At 38.6% G+C, this 13230-nt stretch overlaps 1 non-coding gene across 1 annotated transcript; it reads right to left on the minus strand.

Moving 5' to 3' along the window:
• Positions 1–2404: 2404 nt before the first annotated feature.
• LOC112752690 (small nucleolar RNA R71) lies at positions 2405–2511 on the minus strand. Its single transcript, XR_003177114.1, has one exon. It is a non-coding gene; the product is annotated as a small nucleolar RNA R71 (small nucleolar RNA).
• Positions 2512–13230: the final 10719 nt, after the last annotated feature.

Genomic DNA, 13230 nt, shown 5'->3' on the forward strand with positions numbered 1-13230 from the left:
TGCTCTTTTATACCTAATTGAATCTATTTTATTCTATTTGCCTTCCATTCGATGCCTTGATGTTGTTGGTGAGTGCTTTCAGGTATATAAGGTAGGAATGGATTGGAGAAAATGGAAGAAGAGCATGCAAAGTGGAGGAAGCAAGAGAAATCAAAGGAGATGAGCTCAGAGACGTGTGCGTGCACAAAGCTACCTGTGCGTAGGCACAGCCATCCAAGCAGAGCGCGTGGAGTGCTTCAAGCGCATCGTGCGTCCGACCCAGCATCGCCTAGTGTGCGTGCACACTGTTGCTTCTGCATACGCATAGGCCTGGATTTTCGCCAAAGTGTGCGGACGTATGCGTCTGTGCGTCCGCACAGGTGTCCGCACATGACTTCATTAAAATAGTACGTGCCTCGCGATTTGGGGGCTTTGGAGGCCCATTTTTGAAGTCTTCTAGCTCATATTGAAGGGGAAATGAAGATATAACACATGATATCATTTAGTATAGTTTAAGAGTAGTAGTAGGAGTTTTTAGTTTAATTTTTCTCTAAGTTTTTCATCATCTCCATTAGGGTTTATATTAGGGTTTTACATTCAAGTTCCATTTCCATTTTTGATCTTGGATTTTGCAAGCTTTCATTGTAAGTATTCTCTTGTTATTACTCTTTATAGTTACATTGTCATTATTCTTTCTTCTAATTCAAGTTATAGTTTAATTTTGCCTCTCTCTTGTAATTTAATATTCCTGTTGATGAATTTAATGTTTGATGTTTATTACATGCTTTCTTGTGTTATCCTTGTTGATTGAGATCAATTGTTGCTTTTGGTTTTAAGCCTTTACTCATTTTCCTCATGTTTAAGCTTTTTGCCCATCAAGTGTTTGACAAAATGTCAAACATGGTTTTAGGCAAAATTTTTGGTTCTTGGCTTGGGTAAAGTAAGCAATTGGGTTCCTGGAGTTGGAATGTCCAATATTTAGTTTCAATTCTTGGGTTGTTAATTGTTCTTGTTCCCACTAACGCTAATTTGTTGCTAAGGTAATTAGCAAGCAAGTTAGGATTTGTGCGTTAAGGACACTTATGCTCATTTAACTTACTTTCCGATGTGAGGGTTGATCAAGTGAGACTAATCCATCATAATTGTCATAGTTTTGGTTCCAACAAGGAAAGGACCCTTAGCTAACTCCAAGCCAAGACTCTTTTTGATGCTTTCAATCTTTTATACCTTTATATGTTGATTTCTTTTATACTTTACTTGTTTATATTGCATAGTTGGTTCTTTAATTTCTTAATTTGTTCAGTCATTACAATTTTGCATGTTCTTTTATTGCTTCATATGTTCATTTCTTCATTCACAAACCATTGATCACTACAACCAGAATTGCACACTCATTGTTCAAAAGTGCTCCTAGGGAGATGACTCGAGAGTCTAATACTCATGGTTTTAATTTGGTTTTGCTTGTGACATATCTTGTGAATTTCCAATTTGATTCGAGGGGCCAATTCGTCGGGTTAGGACTATAGTTACAACATTAAATCCATTTCTTTGGATAACCGAATTCCTAACCCACATGTGAGTTGGTTACACACCCTTGCCACACATCAAATTTTGGCACCGTTGCCGGGGAGTTCACTTTATGTGCAATGAGTGCTACAATTTTTGGTTGTTATAAATATGTGAATATTGTGAATACTTGATTTTGGTTTACTACTTGGCTCTAATTGTAGATACCACATTCCTCTTTAGTTAACCTTAGTAGTCTTTGATTGTTGAGTTGGTTCTTGTTTACTTGTCTATTTTTGTTTTGTCCTTCATAATTGCATGATTTTATTGCCTCCTTAGTTGAATGACACGGTCGCTTCTAGAACCGAGCTTGGCTATCTTGGCACCGGCTAGCTTTTGTGAATAGTGAATCGGGTTCCCTTGAGGAGCACTCCCATTCACTATCACCAACCATCCGTGACCATCATTCTCCAATCAACAAGGAGACTCTATATTCATCTGTGGGGAGTGCTGAATTCTCTTTGAGTGACTTAGGTGACACTGACATGGCAGACCCACCTAGAAGAATCACCTTGAAGGAGGCCGGAGCTCCTGATCTTAACTTGCAACCACTTCAAATCTTGTATCCGGCCTTAGACCCAAATTTTGAGCTCAAGTCTGGCACGATAAACTTGCTCCCCAAGTACAATGGACTGCTGGAGAAAATCCCTTGAAGCATCTCAAGGATTTTCAAGTTTCTTGTGCAACCACAAGAAGAAATGAGGCCGATGAAGCTGCAGTGTTAGTCTTCGCCTTTCCTTTCTCTTTGGAGGAAAAAGTGAAGGAGTGGTTTTATACTCAGATGGGTGAAGTTAGATCCAACTGGAACTTGTTGCGTAAAGAGTTTTTGGAAAAGTTCTACCCTCTCCAGAAAATAGACAAGTTGCGAAGAGAGATTTCTTGCATTATGCAACGGGATGGGGAGACTTTGTACGAGTATTGGGAGAGATTTAAGAAGTTGCTGGAGGCTTGTCCTCACCATCGGATTGATGAGTTGGTTCTTATCAGTTATTTCTGTCAATGAATGCATCACCAAGACAAGCTTCTCCTAGATGCCGCGAGTGGAGGTTCATTGACCAAGAATAAGACCGCTGCGGAAGCATGGGAAAATATATCAGACTTGGCAGACTCCACTCAACACTCAAGGGTAAGGAGTCTACAACCGAAAGCTGTGAATGAAGTTTCTCCCTCCGGAGACGCTATTTTGACTAAGACCCTTGGTGAAATGACAATTTTGTTGCGACAACTCACCCAAGGGCAACAAATTCCTCAAGCTTTGATAAGTGCTCCACCTCAACCTCTGATGAGCGGATAATTTATACGCTTTTTGGCATTGTTTTTAGGTAGTTTTCAGTATGTTTTAATTACTTTTTTGTATATTTTTATTAATTTTTATTCAAAATTCATATTTCTAGACTTTACTATGAGTTTGTATGTTTTTCTGTAATTTCAGGTATTTTCTGGCTGAAATTGAGGGACCTGAGCAAAAATCTTATTCAGAGGTTGAAAAAGGACTGCAGATGCTGTTGGATTCTGACCTCCCTACACTCGAAGTGGATTGTCTAGAGATATAGAAGCCCAATTGGCACGCTCTCAATTGCGTTGGAAAGTAGACATTCTGCACTTTCCAGTAATATATAATAGTTTATACTTTACCCGAGATTTGATGGCCCAAACCGGCGTTCCAAGTCAGCATAAAAATTCTGGCGTCAAAATGCCAGAACTGACATAAAAGCTGGAGTTAAACGCCCAAACTGACACCAAAGCTGGCGTTTAACTCCAAGAAAAGTCTCTACATGTAAAAGCTTCAACACTCAGCCCAAGTACACACCAAGTGGGCTCGGAAATAGATTTCTGCATCATTTACTTATTTCTGTAAACCCTAGGTTACTAGTTCTCTATAAATAGGACCTTTTGCTATTGTATCTTTTCATCTTTTCATCTTTTCATCTTTAGTTCATCTTTAGATCATTTTGGAGTCTTGGTTATTCTGGTTCCCCCTCTGGGGCTGAAGCCAATGAACACCATTATCACTTATGTATTTTAAACGATGGAGTTTCTACACCCCATAGATTAAGGTGTGGAGCTCTGCTGTTCCTCATGAATTAATGCAAAGTACTATTGTTTTTCTATTCAACTCAAGCCTATTTCTTCTCTAAGATATTCATTCTCACACTAGAACATGATGAATGTGATGATTATGTGACGCTCATCACCATTCTCACCTATGAACGCGTGCATGACAACCACTTCCGTTCTACATGCAAACAAGCATGAATGTGTATCTCTTGGGTTTCTAATCTAAGATTAAAACCTTCGTGGACCATTTTCACTAAGAGGATGGATGGTAGCCATTGACAATGGTGATCCTCCAATATACAGCTTGCCATGGATAGGAGTATGAATGATTGAATGAAGGCAGTAGGAAAGCAGAGATTCAGAAGGAGCAAGGCATCTCCATACGCATCTGAAATTCCCACAAATGAATTACATAAGTATTTATATCTTATTTTATTTATATTTTAATTATCAAAATCTCATAACTATTTGAATCTGCCTGACTGAAATTTACAAGATGACCATAGCTTGCTTCAAGCCGACAATCTCCGTGGGATCGACCCTTACTCACGTAAGGTTTATTACTTGGACGACCCAGTGCACTTGCTGGTTAGTTGTGCGGAGTTGTGAAAAAGAATTGAGATTATGATCGTGCATACCAAGTTGTTGGCGCAATTGAGATCAGAATTTCGTGCACCAAGTTTTTGGCGCCGTTGCCGGGGATTGTTTGAGTTTGGACAACTGAAGGCTCATCTTGTTGCTCAGATTAGGTAATTTTATTTTATGTTTAAGCTTTTTACTTTTTATTTTCAAAAAATTTCAAAAAAAATTTTTTTTCTCTATTTTATTCTTCAAAGCTTTTAAGAATGAATTCTAGAGTTTCATGATGATCTGTTGAAGACTGGCTGGCTGTGAAGCCATGTCTAATCTTTTGGACCGAGGTTTCAACTTATCATCACAAGAGCTTGTTGATTTCTATCAATCTTGCTGTTGAATGTAATGATCTGCTAAAGCTTGGCTGGCCATTGGCCATGTCTAGTGTTTTGGACCGAAGCTTTCACTGAAAGCTTGGCTGGCTAGTAAGCCATGTCTAATTCCTGGACTGGAGTTTTAGACTAACATTGCATGATTCCTGGAATTCTCATTAAGAATTCTGAATTCCTTATTTTCTTTTTCCAATTAATTTTCGAAAAATACAAAAATTTTTTTATAAAATCATAAAAACCAAAAATTTTGTGTTTCTTGTTTGAGTCTAGTGTTAATTTTAAAGTTTGGTGTCCTGCATAATTTATTTAATTCCTTGCAGTTTTTCAAATGTATGAATTTTTTCTTCGTTAATGTTCAAGTTGTTCTTGATGATTTCCTTGCTCTGATCTTTAAATTCTCTTGTTTTGTGTGTTTTGTTGTTTTTCATATGCATTCTCAATTTGTTAGTGTCTCTAATATAAAAATTTCTAAGTTTGGTGTCTTGCATGCATTATTTATTTGATCTTAGTTTTCCATGATTAGTTGCATTTTGATTGTTTTTCATCATTAAAAATTCAAAAAATTTTCAAAATTATGTCTTTTCAAGTCAATAATACAGAGAATTGAAGATTCAGAACATGCAGCAGAGGAATTACAGAGAAAAAGCTGGGCGTTCAAAACGCCCAGTGAGGAAGGAAAACTGGCGTTTAAACGCCAGCCAAGGTACCTGGTGCGGCGTTAAACGCCCAAAAATCTAGTATTTTGGGCGTTAAACGCCAAAATGGATACCACTCTGGGCGTTTGACGCCAGGAGGGCACAGGAGGGAAGATTTTGTTTTTAATTCAAATCTGTTTTCAAATTTTCATAATTTTTCAAAATTAAATCTTTTTCAGATCATATCTTTTCAATCATATCTTTTCAAAATCAAATCCTTTCCATTTTTTTCTCTTACTATTTTCGAAAATCCTTGATAACAATTAGTGATTTGATTCAAAAATTTCTTCCTTGTTAAGAAAGGTTCAATATTTGAATTTTAGAATCATATCATTTCTTTTAAATTGTTTTTCAATCATATCCTTTCAATCATATCTTTTTAAAACCCTATCTTCTCAATCATATCTTCTCAACCACATCCTTTTCAAAATGATTTTCAATCATATCTTTTTTATTTCTAATCTCAAAATCTTTTTCAAAATCACTTAATTACTTTCTCAATTTTAATTTTCGAAAATCATCAACCAAATTTTCAAAATTTCTTTTAATTATTTCAAAATCTTTCTAAATTTAATTTCGAAAATTCTTTCCCCCTTCTCACATTCTTCTATTTAAGGGAATAACACTCCTCCTCAACGTGCAATTCAGACTCCCTCTCTCTATAAGTTCGAATTCTCTCCTCTCTACCTCTTTCTTATATTCTTCTTTTCCTCTGACACCTCAAGGAATCTCTATACTATGACATAGATGATTCCATACTTTCTTCTTCTCTCTTTCATATGAGCAGGAGTAAGGACAAAGGCATTCTTGTTGAAGCTGATCCTGAACCTGAAAGGACCTCGAAGAGAAAGCTAAGAGAAGCTAAAGCACAGCTCTCTGGAGAGGACCTAACAGAAATTTTCAAAGAAGAAGACATGGCAGCCGAAAATAACAGTATTGCCAATAATGCAAGGAAGGTGCTTGGTGACTTTACTGCACCTACTCCTAACTTCTATTGGAGAAGCATCTCTATCCCTGCCATTGGAGCAAACAACTTTGAGCTTAAGCCTCAATTAGTTTCTCTGATGCAATAGAATTGCAAGTTTCACGGACTTCCATTGGAATATCCTCATCAGTTTTTGGCTGAATTTTTGCAAATCTGTGACACTGTCAAGACCAACGGGATTGATCCCGAGATCTACAGGCTTATGCTTTTTCCCTTTGCTGTAAGAGACAGAGCTAGAATATGGTTGGATTCACAACCTAAGGAAAGCCTGAACTCTTGGGAAAAGCTGGTCAGTGCTTTTTTGGCCAAATTCTTTCCACCTCAAAAATTGAGTAAGCTTATAGTGGAAGTCCCAACCTTCAGACAGAAGGAAGGTAAATCCCTCTATGAAGCCTGGAAAAGATACAAGCAATCGATCAGAAGGTGTCCTTCTGACATGCTTTCAGAATGGAGCATCATAGGTATCTTCTATGATGGTCTGTCTGAACTGTCCAAGATGTCATTGGACAGCTCTACTGGAGGATCTTTTCATCTGAAGAAGATGCCTGCAGAAGTTCAGGAACTCATTGAAATGGTTGCAAATAACTAATTCATGTACACTTCTGAAAGGAATCCTGTGAATAATGGGACAAATCAGAAGAAAGGAGTTCTTGAGATTGATACTCTGAATGCCATATTGGCTCAGAACAAAATATTGACTCAGTAAGTCAATATGATTTCTCAGAGTCTGTCTGGAATGTAAGCAGCAACAGACAGTACCAAAGAAGCTTCATCTGAAGAAGAAGCTTATGATCCTGAGAACCCAGCAATGGAAGAGGTGAATTACATGGAAGAACCTTATGGAAACACCTATAATCCTTCATGGAGAAATCATCCAAATCTCTCATGGAAGGACCAACAGAGGCCTCAACAAGGCTTCAACAATAGCAATGGTGGAAGAAATAGGTTTAGCAATAGCAAGCCTTTTCCATCATCTTCTCAGCAACAGACAGAGAATTCTAAGCAGAGCCAATCTGACTTAGCAACCATAATCTCTGATCTAACTAAGACCACTCAAAGTTTCATGACTGAAACAAATCCTCTATTAGAAATTTGGAGGCACAACTGGGTCAGCTGAGTAAGAAAGTTACTGAACTCCCTCCTAGTACTCTCCCAAGCAATACAAAAGAGAACCCAAAGAGAGAATGCAAGGCCATAAAAACGTCCAACATGGCCGAATGCATAGAGGAGGGAAAGGCAGTGATTTCCACTGAGGAATACCTCAATGGACGTCCACTAGCCTCCAAGGAGTTCCCTAATGAGGAACCATGGGAATCTGAGGCTCATACAGAGACCATAGAGATTCCATTGAATTTACTTCTGCCATTCATAAGCTCTGATGAGTATTCTTCCTCTGAAGAGGATGAAGATGTTACTGAAGAGCAAGTTGCTAAGTACCTTGGAGCAATCATGAAGCTAAATGCCAAGTTATTTGGTAATGAGACTTGGGAGGATGAACCCCCCTTGCTCACCAAAGAACTAGATGACTTAACTAGGTAGAGATTACCTCAGAAGAGATAGAATCCTGGAAAGTTATCAATACCTTGTATCATAGGCACCATGACCTTTGAGAAGGCTCTGTGTGACCCCAGGTCAAGTATAAACTTCATGCCACTCTCTGTGATGGAGAAGCTAGGGATCCTTGAGGTACAAGCTGCAAGAATCTCACTAGAGATGGCAGACAATTCAAGGAAACAGGCTTATGGACTTGTAGAGGATGTCTTGGTAAAGGTTGAAGGCCACTACATCCCTGCTGATTTCATAATCCTAGACACTGGGAAGTCTATGGATGAATCCATCATCCTTGGCAGACCCTTCCTAGCCACAACAAAAGCTGTAATTGATGTTGACAGAGGAGAATTGGTCCTTCACGTGAATAAGGACTCCCTTGTGTTTAAAGCTCAAGGTTCTCCTTCTGTAACCATGGAGAGGAAGCATGAAAAGCTTCTCTCAACACAGAGTCAAACAAAACCCCCACATTCAAACTCTAAGTTTAGTGTTGAGAGGCCACAACCAAACTCTAAGTTTGGTGTTGAGAGGCCCCAACCCTGCTTTGAGTATCTGTGAGGCTCCATGAGATCCCACTGTCAAGCTATTGACATTAAAGAAGCGCTTGTTGGGAGGTAACCCAATTTTATTATATCTATTTATTTTCCATTGTTATTTTATATTTTCTGTAGGTTGATGATCATGTGAAGCCACAAAAACAACTGAAAAAGCAAAACAGAATGAAAGACAGTATTAAAAATAGCACAACCTGGAGGAGAAGCTTACTGGCGTTTAAACGCCAGTAAGGGTAGCAGAATGGGCATTAAACGCCCAGTCTGGCACCATTCTGGGCGTTTAATGCCAAAAATGGGCACCAGACTGGCGTTTAACGCCAGAAAGGGGCACAGAGCTGGCGTTTAACGCTAGAAAAGGGAGAAAAGCTGGCGTTTAAATGCCAGAAAGGGGAGAAAAGCTGGCATTAAACGCCAGAAATGGGCAACAACCTGGCATTTAACGCCAGGATTGGCAATCAAGGGGGCATTTACATGCGAACATGGTGCAGGGATGGAAAATCCTTGACACCTCAAGATCTATGGACCCCACTGAATCCCCACCTACCTCATTTCTCTCTCTCTCTTCTTGATATTATTGTTTATGAATGTTAAAATTGTTGGCTCTTGAAAGAATATGAAAAAGGAGAAATGTTATTGATGATCTGAAAAATCATTAAATTGATTCTTGAAGCAAGAAAAAGCAGTGAAAAAGAAGAAGCTTGCAGAAAAAAATGGCGAAAAGAAAAAGAAAGAAAAAGAAAAAGCAAGCAGAAAAAGCCAGTAACCCTTTAAACTAAAAGGCAAGGGTAAAAAGGATCCAAGGCTTTGAGCATCAGTGGATAGGAGGGCCCAAAGGAATAAAATCCTGGCCTAAGTGGCTAAACTGAGCTGTCCCTAACCATGTGCTTGTGGCGTGAAGGTGTCAAGTGAAAAGCTTGAGACTGAGCAGTTAAAGTCGTGGTCCAAAGCAAAAAGATTGTGCTTAAGAGCTCTGGACACCTCTAATTGGGGACTCTAGCAAAGCTAAGTCACAATCTGAAAAGGTTCACCCAATTATGTGAATGTGGCATTTATGTATCCGGTGGTAATACTGGAAAACAAAATGCTTAGGGTCATGGCGAAGACTCATAAAGTAACTGTGTTCAAGAATCAACAATACTGAACTAGGAGAATCAATAACACTATCTAAATTCTGAGTTCCTATAGATGCCAATCATTCTAAACTTCAAAGGATAAAGTGAGATGCCAAAATTGTTCAGAGGCAAAAAGCTACTAGTCCCGCTCATCTAATTGGAGCTAAGTTTCATTGATATTTTGGAATTTATAGTATATTCTCTTCTTTTTATCCTATTTGATTTTCAGTTGCTTGGGGACAAGCAACAATTTAAGTTTGGTGTTGTGATGAGCGGATAATTTATACGCTTTTTGGCATTGTTTTTAGGTAGTTTTCAGTATGTTTTAATTACTTTTTAGTATCTTTTTATTAGTTTTTATTCAAAATTCACATTTCTGGACTTTACTATGAGTTTGTGTATTTTCTATGATTTCAAGTATTTTTTGGCTGAAATTGAGGGACCTGAGCGAAAATCTAATTCAGAGGCTGAAAAAGGCTGCAGATGCTGTTGGATTCTGACCTCCCGGCACTCAAAGTGGATTTTCTGGAGCTACAGAAGTCCAATTGGCACGCTCAATTGCGTTGGAAAGTAGACATCCTGGACTTTCCGGCAATATATAATTATCCATACTTTGTCCGATATTTGATGGCCCAAACTGGTGTTCCAAGTCAGCATAAAAATTCTAGCGTCAAAACGCCAGAACTGGGTTGATAAACCACTATTTAATGGTTTATCTTGTACTGAAATTAAGTGTTTTTATCAAGTCTTCACCCACTTTTCATATAAATTTCAGGGTTTTACCATTCCTTCCTCATTTTATGAGAATTATGAAAACATGTTTCCTATAATTTATTAATATTAAAATTAATTATCCCTTATTACCATTCGATGCCGTGATTTGTGTGTTAAGTGTTTTCAGGTTTCATAGGGCAGGAATGGCTTAGAGGACAGAAAGGAAACATACAAAAATGGAAGGAAAACATAAAAATGGAGTTTTGAAGAGAAGGCAGCGACGCGAACGCATAGAAGACGTGGACGTGTGACTTGAGCAGAACGCATACGATGCGGACGCGTAACTGACGTGTACGCGTGACCAGAAAAAAACTCCAGATGACGCGAACGCGTGACCTACGCGCACGCGTGACAGTCACCACGTGCAGAAACTGCAGAAAATGCCCCCAGCAATTTCTGAAACCCTTTTTGGCCCAGATCCTAGTCTAGAAACACATACTAGAGGCTATAAAGTGGGAGAATACATCCATTCATAGAGAGATCTTCCATTATTCACTTTTCATAATTTAGATGTAGTTTTTAGAGAGAGAGAGATTCTCTCCTCTCTCTTAGGATTTAGGATTAGGATTCCTCTTAAAGGATTTAAGACTATTCCTTCTCAATTTCCAGGTTTAATGTTCTTTTTATTTATTTTCTCAAATTGGTTTATGAACTCTTATTGTTTAGATTGGTTTTATATTTAATATATTTTTAGGTATTTCAGATTTGACTTTGTTTTGCTTTATTTATATGGATACTTTTAATTTAATTTAGATATTTTCTTCCTTTTGACTTTGGTTAAGTAATTGGTAACACTTGAGTTGTCAAACTCAACAGTGGTTGAAATTGGCAGATTACTAATTGATCTAGATCGCTCTAAAGCTAGTCTTCCCACAGGGATTGACTAGGACTTGAGAATCAAGCTAATTAGTCCACTTGACTTAACTATGTGGGATTAAAACCCAATTCTCATCACATCTAATAAGGATAACTAGGATAAAAATTCCAAATTCTTATACTTTGCCAAGAGATTTTATTATTATTAATTTACTTTATTACTAATTTATTCTCCTTGTTCCCTATTTCAAAAACCCAAAAATATATCCTTTTTACATAACCAATAATAAATCATACCTCCCTGCAATTTCTTGAGAAGACGACCCGAGGTTTAAATACTTCGGTTATAAATTTTATTAGGTTTTGTTACTTGTGACAACCAAAATTTTGTAAGAAAGGAATTCTTGTCGGTCTAGAAGATATACTTAAAACGCGAATTTATTTGTGAAAATTCTAGATCGTGCGAGAGTTTTGCTCTTTCAAAATGGCGCCGTTGCCGAGGATATGCAAACGTGTGCCTTATTATTGGTTATTGTAAATATTTTTCTTTTACTTGTTTATTTGTTTTTGTTTTCCCTTTTTACTTCTATTAGCTACTATGAGTTCTCACCCCTCTCGCTTTGAGTTTGGTACTAAATTTGTTGAAAGGAGTGGAAGCTATAACGGGACTATGCATCACGGTCAAAGCAATCAAAAATGGATGGAGCCAAGAGGATCTGATCAACCCTTTAGGCAACAACACCTTCCAAGATATCATGGACAAGGACCATTCTACAATACATACCAAGCTGATAGATATGATGGACCCCTTGGTAGTTACCAACAAGCCCCACCCTGTGCTCATAGACCACCCTCTCAATATAGCTTTGAACCACTACACTCACAAGCTCTTTTTCACTATTCACCACCGTATGATCCTTATTCACCCCAATTCCAATCCAATTACTCCCAAGAACCACCACTTCCTTATGTACCATGTCCATATCCATCACCTCAAGAATCACAGGCTCGCCTCAAGGAAATAGTAGATCAATTTCACGCAACCCTTCATCAAGTGGAGCAAGAAATAAATCAATTATCTTCCAGACATTCGGGCACTCAAGGAATCCTCCTGACTTCATGTGGAGAATCTAATGAAGAACGTAGCATGAAGGAGACACTGGAAACTCTAGTGGACAGTAAGGAGCATGACTTTGTTCTGGAACAATTGGAGGAAGCCCAAATTATCCAAGAAGAAGAAGAGTTGATTGAAGACTTAGGAGACGCTGAACCTCCATGGGAATCCAGAATTGTGGAAAATTCCGTCAAGGACATTACAATTGATGCCAAGGAGGATAGTGCACGACCCCCAAAGCGGGTATTTTATGAAGAACAAGACGGAATAACCCAAGACGCAAGTTTCCTTGATGATGATAATCACAAGTCAAATTCTCTTAGAATGAACTTGCATCCGCAAGTGAATTCTTTGAGATAGAAGAATCTTCCCCAAGTGAATACGAAGATGATGCCGAGGTAGATTTTTCTCAACCTCCAACTTATGACTTGAGTGATATTGAGGAAGAAATCGAGGACTTCGATCGTCACATGGTTGAAATTGAAAAAGTTTGCAAGGAAGTGGAAGAATTTACAGAAGACCACAAGGGAGTAGAGCTTGCAAAACCACTAGAAACACCTACCCCAAAGCCATTACCACCCAATACGAAATTCAAGTGGGTGGATGCATTTTCCCACTTTATAGCCACTAGTATGTGTTTCTGGACTTGGATCTGGGCCAAAAAGGGTTTCAGAAATCGCTGGGGGCGTTTTCTGCAGTTTCTGCACGTGGCGTCTGTCACGTGTGCGCGTGGGTCACGCGTTCGCGTCATCTGGAGTTTTTCCTAGTCACGCGTACGCGTCAGTTACGCCTCCACGTCGTATGCGTTCTGCTCAAGTCACGCGTTCGCATCGTCCATGCATTCGCGTCGATTGTGTTTTGCGCCAGGCACGCGGCCGTGTCGTCCATGCGTTCGCGTCGCTGCCTTCTCTTCAAAACTCCATTTTTATGCTTTCCTTCCATTTTTGTATGTTTCCTTTCTGTCCTCTAAGCAATTCCGGCCCTATGAAACCTGAAAATACTTAACACACAAATCACGGTATCGAATGGTAATAAGGGATAATTAATTTTAATACTAATAAAGC

Source organism: Arachis hypogaea, chromosome 15 (assembly GCF_003086295.3).
Source record: "Arachis hypogaea cultivar Tifrunner chromosome 15, arahy.Tifrunner.gnm2.J5K5, whole genome shotgun sequence".
NCBI lineage: Eukaryota > Viridiplantae > Streptophyta > Magnoliopsida > Fabales > Fabaceae > Arachis > Arachis hypogaea.